Source organism: Diuraphis noxia, unplaced genomic scaffold (genome assembly GCF_037042655.1).
Source record: "Diuraphis noxia isolate RWA-SAM2 unplaced genomic scaffold, SU_Dnox_SAM2 contig0002, whole genome shotgun sequence".
Classification (NCBI taxonomy): Eukaryota; Metazoa; Arthropoda; class Insecta; order Hemiptera; family Aphididae; genus Diuraphis; species Diuraphis noxia.
The window spans coordinates 19855898-19870029 of NW_028301712.1; the positions used below are offsets into that span (position 1 = coordinate 19855898).

The following is a 14132-nucleotide window of genomic DNA, read 5'->3' on the forward strand; positions in this document are numbered from 1 at the left end:
ATATTTTAAGCGCATATTTCTTGATTTTTATGTGCATAAGTGAATGCATATTTTTAGATTTTTAATTACTAGAAGTCCTTAGCCTTAGCCCTTCTCATAATATGTATTTTATTTATATTGTCATGTTTAATGAATATTCTGTAACATCATCTAATATTAAATTTATCGATGGTTTTAAATTAAACGTAAGAATCGTAAGATCGGACGCCAAACACAATATCATAAAACCGAGGTAAATTTAAAAAAATATAATTTTACAAGCAATACATTATATACATATCCATTATGTTTTATCACTGTGTAAAAAAAATCACTGTATACCTATACTAGTCTTTTGAACATTTTCATTTCATCTCAGATGATTTTTATGTTTATTTATAATGTAGGTATATTATACCTACCTTGACGTGTTGATTTGACCCGAATATATAATATCAGTATGAATAAGACTTGATAGTAAAAAAATATATTATGTATGATGCGACACTATAATAAATCTATCACTATACAGCCCTACCAATTGAATTCGATCCTTTTCATTGTAGCTTACTCATCATTCTTTATACGTTCGTCGCGTACACTCGAACTATGAAAATGACCCCAAAACTATCCAATTATTAAAATATGCCAAATCGTCTATAGGTATATAAGTACTTATAACATCATCGTATAACATTTACATATTATAATATAATATGCACACGCACACACAAACGTGTGCATATAGACTAAATCCCAAATTTGGCCTCTGTTTTCGAGGTTCGTAAACATAATTAAATTAGCATTCAATCGCGGAGTCGACAACACCGCCAAGGCCATAGAAATTGTACGGCGCGGTTGCCACGTTATTTTTTTTCGAAAGACTTTCATAGGCAAAACTGTAGTGCTAACGCTGCCACCGTCGCCACCGCCTCCACCGCCACAGAGGGTTCTGAAATCCTTGACCGGATTTCGTGTGTAAGTACACGTGAAAAACTACACGGTACATACAATATGTAATATATATAATATAATATTAACACACGTGTGGCGGGTCCGAATCAACAATCTCTCGTCCGGATCGTGCACTCCAGTGGTGCGAAATGTACGAACGCATTTTTTTATGATATGTATTGTTATTTTTATAATGGTATACAGAGACACAATGCTCGACGACGGAAAAAAAAATCGAGACCGGATTTGAAGTCGAATCAAACAATATCGTATACGGAGCGTATACGGTACACATACACGCGCATAATTGTGTGCATCGATTTATTGTCCAAATATCTGCGGGGTGCAGGACTGTACCTAAATAGATGGTGATAAAACCGAATTTCTGGAATCCTACGCGGTCGGCCCCACTCGAGGATCGAAAATCGCAGTTGTATTTTATGTGTGTGAATGAGTGTATGTATGTGTGTTGTGTGTGTGTGTAAGACGATAATAATTAATAACAATATTGTGATAATTATTATTCACACTCGAAAGGTGTGTTTTGCATACGAATCCAATCGCGACACGAGTGGCACTAAATAGCTGCCATGAAGCCACAGCCACAGCCATAAATAATAATAATATACTATCTATTCCAAGGTCACGATCGGAATACATACATAACATTATATATTAAATGGGTATATTATAGTTATATACTCTTGACACGGATGACATTGGCAAATAATATACGAACGGTGACAAACGATATTTATAATGTACACTTCTATATATATATAGCTGTATCTGCTGTCTACTTATTACGATTTACGAATAATAATAATAAATACGCATCGCGAGATGAAAGTGAGTACGGATTTATTTAGAAGCCATTAACTCGTGTGAATTCATATCATGTACGATGTATGTGCCTATTATAACAAGTTAATACTACGCTTATATAAATATGATATTATTTTATTAGTGGTAATTTATTTATAAACGTATTTATCTATACGTACCTAAGAATAACTACTTCAGAGATTAGATTTTTGCCGCAGTGTTTATTGTACATCGATTAGTATGATCTGACTTGATAAATATAAATATTTTTTTTTTCATTTTTTCAATAAATATTAAAAAATGTTCGTAAAATAAGATTTCACGAAATCAACTAATTATTATTATATTGATCGAATGTAGTTTTTTTAATCACAACACATTTTACCGATTCGTGCAGATTTGTGTGTACAATGAAACCTCTAAATACCGGACGTCCTCGGTCTTAAAAATGTTGTCCGAGGTGTATAGTATTCAGAGAGTTCAGATTTTAGAAGGCTCTAAAAAAAACCTTCGATGTCGGAAGGTATCTGCTATATTGAGAAGACGTGTCTGTTAGGGGAGGTTTCGCTGTTCAACAGGGGCGTGCTCAAAGCCTCGTGGGGGAGGTTTAGGGTTTCATCCTTCTTTGACTTAATTTTATCGTATAAAATATAATATGATAAAGCAATATAATATGTATAACATGGTCTGAGAATAATTAAAAATACATATCTCCCCCCTTCAGGAAAAAAAACCGAGCACGTCACTGATATGTACAATCAGCTTATACATATGTTATAATACGCATGTCGATTATCTCAATTAGAAAATATTAAATGTATTGCCGTACTGGACACTTGTATACGGTATATATTATGTTATATCGATAAATTTAAAACATATTTTTATCCTCTTTTGCGTTTGGTATGTATGTATATATTATAATAGTATACGTCATATCCTCATATACATATAGTATGGTCGCAGTGTACAGCGTGCGTGCGTACGCGAATCTGTTACGAAACCACAAACGCGGTTGTTACGACATCTCCGGTGTAGCGGCGGCGGAGCAGCCAGCACAGGAGAAATTGCAAGAAGACGAGACTGCTACTACATAATACGATAGAAATGTTCGAACGTAGGCGATATAATTTTTTCTTTTCTTTTCTCGGTGGGGGAAATGCGGGCGACCGTGTTTATTGACTGATAAAATTTCTCTCTCTCTCTCTCTCTCTATCTCGAGCTATATAGAGCAATAAAAAAATAAAAATAAACATTTATCGGAAAACCAAACGGGTACTTGCTACATAATATAAATAATTTAAAGTTGACAATTTTGTTATTAACTTTTCTTCTTTTATTATTTGCTTACCTCACATGATGATGTACCACCTTACTAGTATAAATAAATAAGCTAAATCTTCGACAAGAGAAGTGTCTAATTTAAATCGGTCTGCCATGATTTTCACGACTTAACGCTGCAGGTCTTATACTTTATAAAATTAAATGTTATAACTTATAACTTATAGTTAGGTAACGGTATATTATTATAACGAAAAAATATACTAAATCAAAATATTCGTAGATCAATAATCATAATAACAATAACAGTTGTGAGATGTCAACATTAAAAGATTGATAACGTTCATGGTTATAAAACATTCGAGTGGATAATATGATAATACAAATATTAATTATAAACGCAGTAGGTGTTAGTAAAAACATGAATAATACAGTATGGGGCAATGGGCATAGTATCTGCTACCTATTTATATTGTTACAACTCATATCATTTTTCCAGATCCAATATTTTTTTGCACATAAAATTCCTACTGTCTAGAATATTTTCTAATTCTTCCGGCCTTGACCTTGAATGTACTAGATGAGGATAGTGTTGAAAACGAAAGAACACCGACCGCATTTTTAACGAATTTTTTTATGCAACAATTTTTTTTTTTTATAACTTAAGACGTAAGTTTTGCGAGCGAAATTTTATATACAATGATGAAAGAAATCTAAATAGAGTGTAATAAACATTCATCACTGTAGAGATATTGTTTTAATATAGACGTATTATGTGTAATAATAAAACAATTTAGTCTTAGTATTGCAATTACCCTGTATTAACTAGGGGCGAGGCCTCGACGAGTAAAGATAATTTCTTTACAATCCATAATATACGTACCTACAATTAAATGATTAATATAAATTTATTACCATTATAGATGGTGGCAGGATGTGTAAGTGTGTCGCGAGAATCTTACACTTAGGTACATTTAAATATAATTTCAATGTAAATATGTGTGTATATATACTTCAACTATATTGGTAGTACTACATATATATATATTATATATATATATATATATTTGATTTTTATCATATGAATATATTGTTTACTATATCATGGGCCATTGAAGACTATTATATGCGTAGTATATAATACGATATACCTAGTATTATATAGTTTAATAAAATATTTCTCATTTATCTCACCATATTTACTTCAATCGTTTGTCAATGAAGTTAACGGGAAATTGTCTGGCCACTTTTCATGAATCCAAATTAACCGAGTTTTCTATTAATGCAAATTTTTTCATACATATATATGTAATAATCACGTATTATCATATATAACACTAATAAGTACTTAATTACGAAACAACTTCCACCATTGTATAATTTTGTACATTATATTTCAATATATATAATTTTAATAAAAGAAAAAATATGTATTTACGTTTGTCTATTTTATGTACAAATATAATCGCACACCTGTATAATTCAATTAATTATTGATATATTAAATGTATACAATTTATGTACGAATAACCTTAGTATTTGATAAGCCTATTTGATCATTGGTGCATGGATATATACGACCAATGAATAACAATGATCTGCACAACACACTTAAAATTATAGAATATGATCCTCAAATAGTTTTTACACAGCAGTAATTGCTGCACCGAGTTAAGTAATAATATTTGGGTCAAATGTCATCATTATATTATATAATAGGTATATACTATATGATAAAAAAAATGTATGCATTGAATTTATCATATAATAACTAAGCTTTAGGTAAATATAGGTATACGATAAAAAAGTTAAATTTAACATACAAAATAATGAAACAATTATAAATGTACATGTAATAAAATTATAAAAAGGTAATTTGAACAAACAAAACAACGAGCATTAGTTGTACTTAAACAATAAATATAGAAAAATAACACAAAAATCATAAAATCAATAACGTATGCTTGAATTAAATTGTGTTTGGTAAAATATTATAATGCCTGAATTACGATTTTATATCAATTCATTAGAAATTATCTAAAATCATAAATTAACTGTTATTAGTTTGAAAATGATAAATTAAGTAACCAATTTTTATTAACACAACATTAACTAATTTTAACTTTAAACCTGTATTATATATACTACTAGTATTTATAATCGATAAAAGTGATCGAAAAAGCTGTTGGAATCAATATTTTCTCCATTCAAACTTAATTTTCAGTTAATAGAATGCCCAAAAATTTAAACTAAAAATATTGAAGAAATGTAAAATAACGAATATCCTTTTATTATATGATATAACTATCTGAGATATACATACCTAATATTTTACAGTCAAGTCCTAATCGTGAGAGGAAATATTTAACTTTATTGTCCAACGATAAAAGTCAATCGTAATAATTAATTATGTATGCCGACATTGCCAACACGTTGGATAAAAACATCAATATATTATTGAAATTTACCACGCCTATAGGCTATATATCGTTAATATTAATTTGTTGTCAGTTTTTATCACATATTATTATATTATATCTATGCGTACCTACGTGGAAATGAAGAAAATATTAAATAATACAGACATGACGCATTATATGATAATATTATATACATAATCCATATACTTAATTAAAGGAATATTGGAGTGTATACATACGAATTCAGTTGTGCAAAGAAAAAATTGTGCAAGTTTCGCTGACCTTGGTAAGCAGCTCAGTGCAATGGTGAGAGAGAAATAATAATAATAATAATGCGATCTTGTCATCCTACAACGATGTTCGAGGCCACCATTTCCATCCACGTCCCACTCTCGTTCGCTATACATGTATAATATACATACATACAGAATATACTCTATATTATATTCATACATATCCAGTCAAACACATATCTCTATATATGTCGATTATTATTGTTGTTATTGATTCTTGCCATAGATTCTTGCCATAGATTCACGCCAAGGAATAAGGAGGAGTGACTTCAAAACATTTTTATTTAATTATTGTACATGCGTATATTATAAATACAGAAGAGCTGCAGTAGGTAAATGCTAAAGACGTACTACAGTTTATTATTATGAGCATACCAGTAAGGTAAGTACAGGTAAGTATTGAACTATTGATGTGTATCAACAGCTTTGTTGTCAAATGTCAATCGTCAATAGAATACTACAGTTGCAATTTGTTCATAACATTGTAGGTAACTCCTAGGAAGTTCTATATGCCTGTATACGAATATTCTATGATAAAAAAATTATTATAACATTTTATTTTTATTGATTACTGTTAAACAATTTTTTAATTTTAATTTTGTACCTAATTTGAAGTGAGTGCATGTATGGCATATGCGTATTTATAAGAGTTTGATTCGACATAAAATACGCAGTATTGAAATTATATAATATTATTAAAATTATATTTTTGGCGTTTTTGAAAAAAAAAATGTATACCTAGGTATTATACGATTTAAATTTTATGCAAACAAATGGAAAATGATTATATGTTCATGCTCGATTATAAACACGTGTCATGTTCTTAATTATTATACTATGATATATTACTAATTAATGTTTTTGTTTTCGAACGATCGTAGGTATAGTACCAATAATAACATGTATCTATCAATTAATAATTTATTGATTTTCAATAAAAATAAGTATTTTTCCTCTTGTTAAAATATAAAACATTACAATTGCAGAATAAAATATAATACTAATAACAATGCTTGGATGAATTTAAAAAAAATATCTATGAATTATAAAACGTAAGTAACAAAAAGGACATTTACAGAGTATTGATTTAATGTATCAACTAAAACTAAATTATATATTATATTCTTAATCTCGTTTGACCTCCATACTATGACTAGATCTCAAACCAATGTCATTATTATTAATTTTGAATATTTAATTATTAATTTGTTGATTTTAAATATAATATAACAGGTGTTGAAATTATATTATATTTATTTATTGTTAAAAATATATACCTAACATGTTATCAAAAAAAAAATATATATTTATTTAACAAATTATAATTCCATATGTAACAATAACAATATTATCTATCACTTAAAAATAATGCTTTTAATTGATACAACTACCTGTAAAAGTAAACAAACAAATAGATAAACCTTGTAGATTTACATGATGTATTTTATACATGAAATATTTGTATAAATATTATTTTAATGAACATGATTACACGGTATGAAATATTTTATTGTTAATCGATTAACAATAATAATATATATATATATAATTATTAAAAAAGCTATATTTTCCATATTTTCTTATTGTGGTACATACAATTAAATGTACCTAAACTCACGCTAACCAGTTAAGCTTTTGTTTGGGTTCACTTTAAATTATTTAATTCAATATAATCTCTTGTAATGAATCGTTGGTAAATGAATGAAACTTAGAGAGTCATACCATAATAATCCAATATCAAATACAGCGTTCGCTGCTTGGTATATCCAATTTTTTGATTTTCGTATTTATACAATATACATTGTATATTTTTCATTTAAACACAATTGGTTGACCGGCGAATAGCTACACGCACAAAACGGTGCTTTCTTGTGCGTCCCTAACAATTAAGATTAATTGATCATTTCGCATTCGTTTAAATGACTACATGGTGGTCACTTTTCTTTCTAATTTCTAAAATAATGGGCCCCTTTATAGGTAGATACTTAGATTTTTACAAAAACGCTATACACCAACACAATACACTCTACAGCAGAAATATTCAGAGTCGTAAATCAAACGTTCGAAAGATAGCATCACGATCTATTAAAAAACCATTCGACGAGTATACAATGTAACAAGGAAAAAACGTGGAATTTTTACATTTACGTAATATTATGTGTACCTAACCTATAGGTAAATTTGATGGACAACACGACCATATCTGCTGCAGATAATTGTAAAACGGAAGATTATTGCAGTAAAGCGGCTTCTTATGTGACTGTGAATTTATACAATATACATGTATAATACGATTATATTATATAGATGAACAAGGAATCACGTACAAAACGTATTATAATATATGGCCTAAGAAATGTATTCATGAATCATGATGCAACCAAAAGAAAAAAAAAAATTAATAATTATGAAAAATATTAGATAGTTCCTATATATACCTACTATACTAAATAGGTTTATCTGAAAAAATCAAAAAAATGTATTTTAAAATTATTATATTATAAATATTTCTAATATTGAAGTAAGAAAAAATGATTTTGAAACTATTAATTAAATGTTTTTATTGTTCATTTATGATAACAAAAATAATACGTCATTTTTTTTATAAAAGAAAATTATCTTAGATTAAAATATATTACAGATCGAAAAGTACGTATTGAAAGAACATTTATCGATCATGTATAAAATAAATATGATAATATATATGCATTGTATTTATCGATACCGATATCGATGTTAATTTGTCTAGCAACAAAACATATAGTGCGTGTAAAGACACTATAGATATTATGACACCAATAACTCCAAGAAACCGTTCGATTCATGCATATATTTCCATGTTATGGCATTCAATATGATTGTATGGATATGCTCACCGAATTAAAATATTATGTTAAAATAATAAAATATTATTATATTGCAACCTGCAAAAATATGCCAATCATCGATTTTTTGATCCATGCTGAAAAAAAAGAAATCAAATGGGGAAAAGTCTCATGGTATTATAATATTTATAGTGTGAATTCACCCCTATAACAATTCTTGTACACGCAGCCATCTGTAGTCGAAGCTAATATATCATGAACTTAACGATTTCCAAAAAAAAAAAAATATATATATGTAATATCTATTCATTTATAATATACTGCAAACGTCACGTAATGCGGGTACTGACGAAAAAATATGTACGATGTACCTATTAGGTATATAAGTATTTGACCTTCTCCAATATAACCTATAAGACTAACCGTCTAGATGTTCCAGGGTGGCGCGGCGGGTTCCGGTCGACCCGCAAAAAATGAGCAATAGTACGAGAACTTCATGGTGGCGGATTACTACTATTGATAAAATTGTGAGAGGATAAGGTAGGTCACGCCTTGTTTATCCCCATTGTGGTTTCACCAAGTATTAAAATCTTGTACACTTTAGTGCTAGCCTACGAACACACACACACACACACACACACATATATCATACACTATAGAAAACGATAAGGAAAATAGGTTTTGACCGCATAAGGGCGATTGCAGACCACGATTTTTATGCATATACACTAACAATTTAATTTTACCAGAGAAAAATGTTAAAGGGGTACCACTTTTTGAGGTTGATGTTAAAGGGTCACGTGCACAACCCAATCCGACTGCCATAATGTTACAATATTCTTTTTAAAAAATCCATTACGATTTTCTTGCTACACTTTTATTTAAATGCTTTTTTATATACTTTATAGTTGGGAAAAAACAACGTTCACAGAACTATAACTCATTTTGCGACGATGCTCGTACATTGCAGACCAGGGCATCGAATTTGTATGTAAATTATTATTCTTACCATAATCGGTGAAACTATGTATACATTGATCGATTGAGAATTTTTCTTAGCATTTCTCTGAACTATAAAGACCAATTAAAAAAATTGACGTCAACAATAATCAGGGGTCACATTATCACGAATTATCTTCTTGAAAGTGTGTATAACATCGAGGCCATAGTTTATAGATTAGAAGCAAATGTTATAGCTCAAACGAAAACTGTTGAATATCTGCGATGGTCTGAATGACTGATGTATATTATATTGTTGGTATCTCCATCGCATGGATCTGATCTACGAACAGATCGGCCGCGAGCGATGGGGTGCATCATATAGATATCTTAATATGATGTGATAAACAATAAAAAATTAAATTATAATGATTCTTAACAAACACGCGTATGTTTTTTTTTTCAATAGTGGAAAACCGCGACTGTATACTATACATCATAATTGCGGTATATCTGTATTTTTATGTTTGCAATGAGAATACACCTTTCAGGCACGTTTTTATTTCCGCGGAATTATACCACGCCATGGCGTAATCGAACTTAGAATTAGGTCAACTCAACGGGTGATTAGATAGCGAACATATTATGGTGTAGTGTTAGTGGTGCGTGTTTTTTGTTGTTGTCCGTGCGACAGACCATTGGATATTGTCTAAATTTTATCACATCACTTTGGATGACGCGAGAATTTTAAAAGTCGAGACATTACATTATTAAATACCTATGATGTTGTAATGTTCGTTAAATTGATTCGCAATGATGCGTGTTTCAGCCGCATCAACTATATTCGCTTTATAACTACACGTGCACATCATATTTTGTATACGTGAAATAATAATATCGTGGTCTAAAAATAATACTACTAGTCTCAATCTACGTCTATTTAACTTTAATAAAGTTTGACAGTTATTCACCCTTATAGTATTAATATAATATAATATAATATGCAATATTATGAATACGTTTTTATTGTTATGAATTATTGCTTCTTCTTAAATCCTTTAAAAAGTACTTTCGTGTTTTATTTTCTCTGTGCATTCATTTGTATAGACCGACTCCGAACTCGTAATGTTATAACATCATCCAAACAGTTCGAAGTTTTCTCAAGAACACACATTAAGGCCGAGAGGCGCTTTTAAGGTGACACGTTGGGAGTAATATCGTTTCGACATTAAAACACGTTTAACGTGCCGTAAAGTTCTTGAGGATGACCTAAGCCCGAAGGACTTCCATTACTTCCAAAACCTATAAGGTCTCGACGTTTTCATCCTACGCGTACGTTACATTGTCGTCATAAATAAAATACATCCACGAATCTAATAATCGTCAGCGCGTCCGAAATTAGTTATATCGCGCATATATAATTATAAATCATATATAATATACACAATATGTACATATGGATCTCTTGTATGTTTCGTTTTGCTTCGAAAATCGTTATTGAACATAGCACCTATATATGTATTACAAGGCCACCGGTACGGTTAAAAAAGGTTCGGGCTGTATTCTATTCACTGCGACGATGGCGGTGGTATAGAATAGCCAGACCGTATTCAAATACTATTCACTTTCGTTTTCGAAATCACTGAACGGCAACGACGACAATTCACCTACACACCGAATAAAACATCGACCGACCGTCGAGAGGTCGGGCTAACAATCTCATCGGTTCGTACCATGCAAACGATAGTAAGACACCTATTTTGTTGAAAATGTCACAGTCGACAGCCGATCGCCGATAGGTAGACGTTTTTGACGACGGATTAATAATTAGTTAAGGTTATACACTTATATATTTAGTTTAAATATATAAGTCCCGTATTAGACACGCGAAAGTACATAGAAAATATACCTACCGAATACTGCAGGTATATATAATAATATTATAGTAGCCGATATTCATGCAATATAGTAACGTTTGTTACAATATTATATTGTTCAAATAGCATTTAAGGGTCGTTTACACAACTTATATAGGTATCTACCAATAAAATGTTAGTCCTTCGATATTGAATGCGAGTTTTGTGTAATTGAAAATGTTACTGTAATTTAAATATTGATCTTAGTGAAATTGAGTGTGGTAAACTACATAATCTGGTGATCGTTTGATTGCAACATATATTATTATTATTGTTTGTAAGCTACATGCTGATAGTAATGTTATAAAGTTGAATAAAGCTTCTCGTGTGTTTTTATTTTTCAATAGTTATCTATTGAGTTTTAAATTTAAAGCGTACATAATTTAACTGAAGACTAATTTTGAGAAGCGACTAATATAATAATATAAAATACCATAATATAATACATTGTCCTCAACTGCATTAGATATAATATGGAAAACGGGACGTTCGCGATTACTGTTCGTTTAAATATCTTTTCTTGCGAATGGCTTTACCAATATAATTTAATATAGCAACTAATAAGTTATTACATTTTAAATACGAAATTTGATGTCAAAAAATAATATTTTAAATTGTAATATTGCTGCTTGACATGAATTTGTATTTTTTTTATGCTCTATTCATCACACTCGTGGGGATGATAATCAGTCAAGTCAGTCGTGCAATAATAGAACATCAGTAAAAAATATGAAAGCATAAGAACTCATACTAACCGACGATCGGGTTATTCGATCTAGAAACCGATCGTCGTCATCTGCACCAGCAGTACATTATAATTTACGTATAATAATAATATTAATATAAGGATACTCATTGCACTTACCGTACATGATGGTAATCCAAATCGAATCCTGCAGACGTAAATCATAGTATTTTATTTTGTTCTCGAGCGGATGCCCGAAACCGGAAGAAACCCAAACTCTCACTCTCGCGTTAACACAACAAACACGCGAGTAATGCGACGGACGGGCGGGCGGGCGATCGGTCAAGCGGTCGTTGTATATTATAATATTGAATCGTATTACGATAGATATATATAGGCGATCTAGGACGAGAATATCTGAGCAATTTTTTCTCTTCTCATAATATTTATTTTTCCTCCTCTACCACCGACACTATTTCCCGTACCTACCGGATGCGGGAAAAACAGCCCCGACCCCTTCGCGGCCGGAAAAAAGGTACACTATACAGACAGTTGAGTGGACGAGACACGTATGTAGAAATAATAAATAAATTATGAAAAAAAGTGACGACGACGGCTTATTATCTCGAAAAAATACGATGCGAAAGATGATTTTCGATGGTTGTCGCCGCGATTCTTTGGTTGTTCGGCACACTTGCGGACGGCGGAAACACTCGTGAAAAAAATTCGCGTGGTCAAAATTTTTTTAAAAAAGCACACACGCACGCACGTTTACACACACTCACACCGTAATTGCGATGGTCGTGTCTACCGCGCGCAGTGCCGCGGATGGTATAATACGCACGGCGACGTCGACGAGGACTACGGTGGCGGCGGCGGCGTGCGGTTTGTTTCGACACGCAACTGGTTCGGCGGCGTGTGTACTGCACTCACTCGGTGGCGCATGCGCCCCACCGACGACGTCGCCGTCTCGGTACTCGATGTGCACATAATATTATTATTATTATTATTACTATTATTATTACTATTATTATTACTATTACTATCGTAATAATCGTCGTCATCATCGTGGTCGCATACAACGTGGTTTAAAAATAAGAAAAAAACGTGCCTGACGGCATACAGAGTGAGACTATTCCACCGTAACTCCCCTCCCCTTTCTCGTCCGCCTCACCTTATCGTTACGCAACACGCTACTTTTCACGGCAAACTACGCGCGGTCTAAGGGGCGGGGAGTGGTGGTCGGCGGTTGTGACGTGAATGACGGTGACGGGCTCCGGCGGTGGCGGTCCGGTTCCACTGTCTATTTCTACCGCGTGCGTGGTGGACCCCTTTCCCTTTCTACGATCACCGCCGCTGCCGCCGCTTGCGGATAAGTGAACAGTGGTACAAAACATCGCTGTCGGACAGCACTACTCAACTTTTACGCCGGTGACAAACTGCATCTAAATCTACGGTCGTATAACACTTACCGGGGGGGGGGGGGGGGGTACTAGCTTGGTGGGCTGGCCGGTGTCCCATCCAATTCATCCCCCCCCCCTCCCCGGAAGGTTAAGAAATATTCGTCCGGATGTGATGAAACGTATTTTAAAAGTTTGCAGTTCGGATGATGTGGTCTGCATACGGAAGGGGAATCGACTATTGGGAATTACCCTGTCATAGTGGAATTGGTCTGGATGGCAGGATGTCGCATATGTATATGCTGGTTTTTAGTGTTCTCTCGCTGGACAAAGTGCTGGTTAGGTTAGGTTTTTTTTCCTATTTTTTGAGTCCCAGAAAAAATAAGGTAGTAGGTAATTTGAGTCTCACGGAAAAACGATTTATATGCATTTAAAATTTAAAAAATGTGCACTATAAAAATATTTTTAAATTTTAAATGCATATAAATCGTTTTTCCGTGGGACTCAAATTACCTACTACCTTATTTTTTCTGGGACTCAACTTACCTACTACCTATTTTTCCCCGGGACTCAATTTACCGCTTTCAAAATGTACCAAACTTATCTCGGATTTAA

At 32.0% G+C, this 14132-nt stretch overlaps 1 protein-coding gene across 1 annotated transcript in view; it reads right to left on the bottom strand.

Annotated features, from left to right (window-relative positions):
- LOC107174170 (zinc finger and BTB domain-containing ken and barbie protein) overlaps nt 1–12998 on the bottom strand; it is a 43924-nt gene extending 30926 nt beyond the window's left edge. The window contains exon 1 of the mRNA XM_015525018.2: nt 12298–12998. The gene's annotated coding sequence lies outside the window, so the exon portion shown is untranslated. The remainder of the gene's footprint in view (nt 1–12297) is intronic.
- Nucleotides 12999–14132: the final 1134 nt, after the last annotated feature.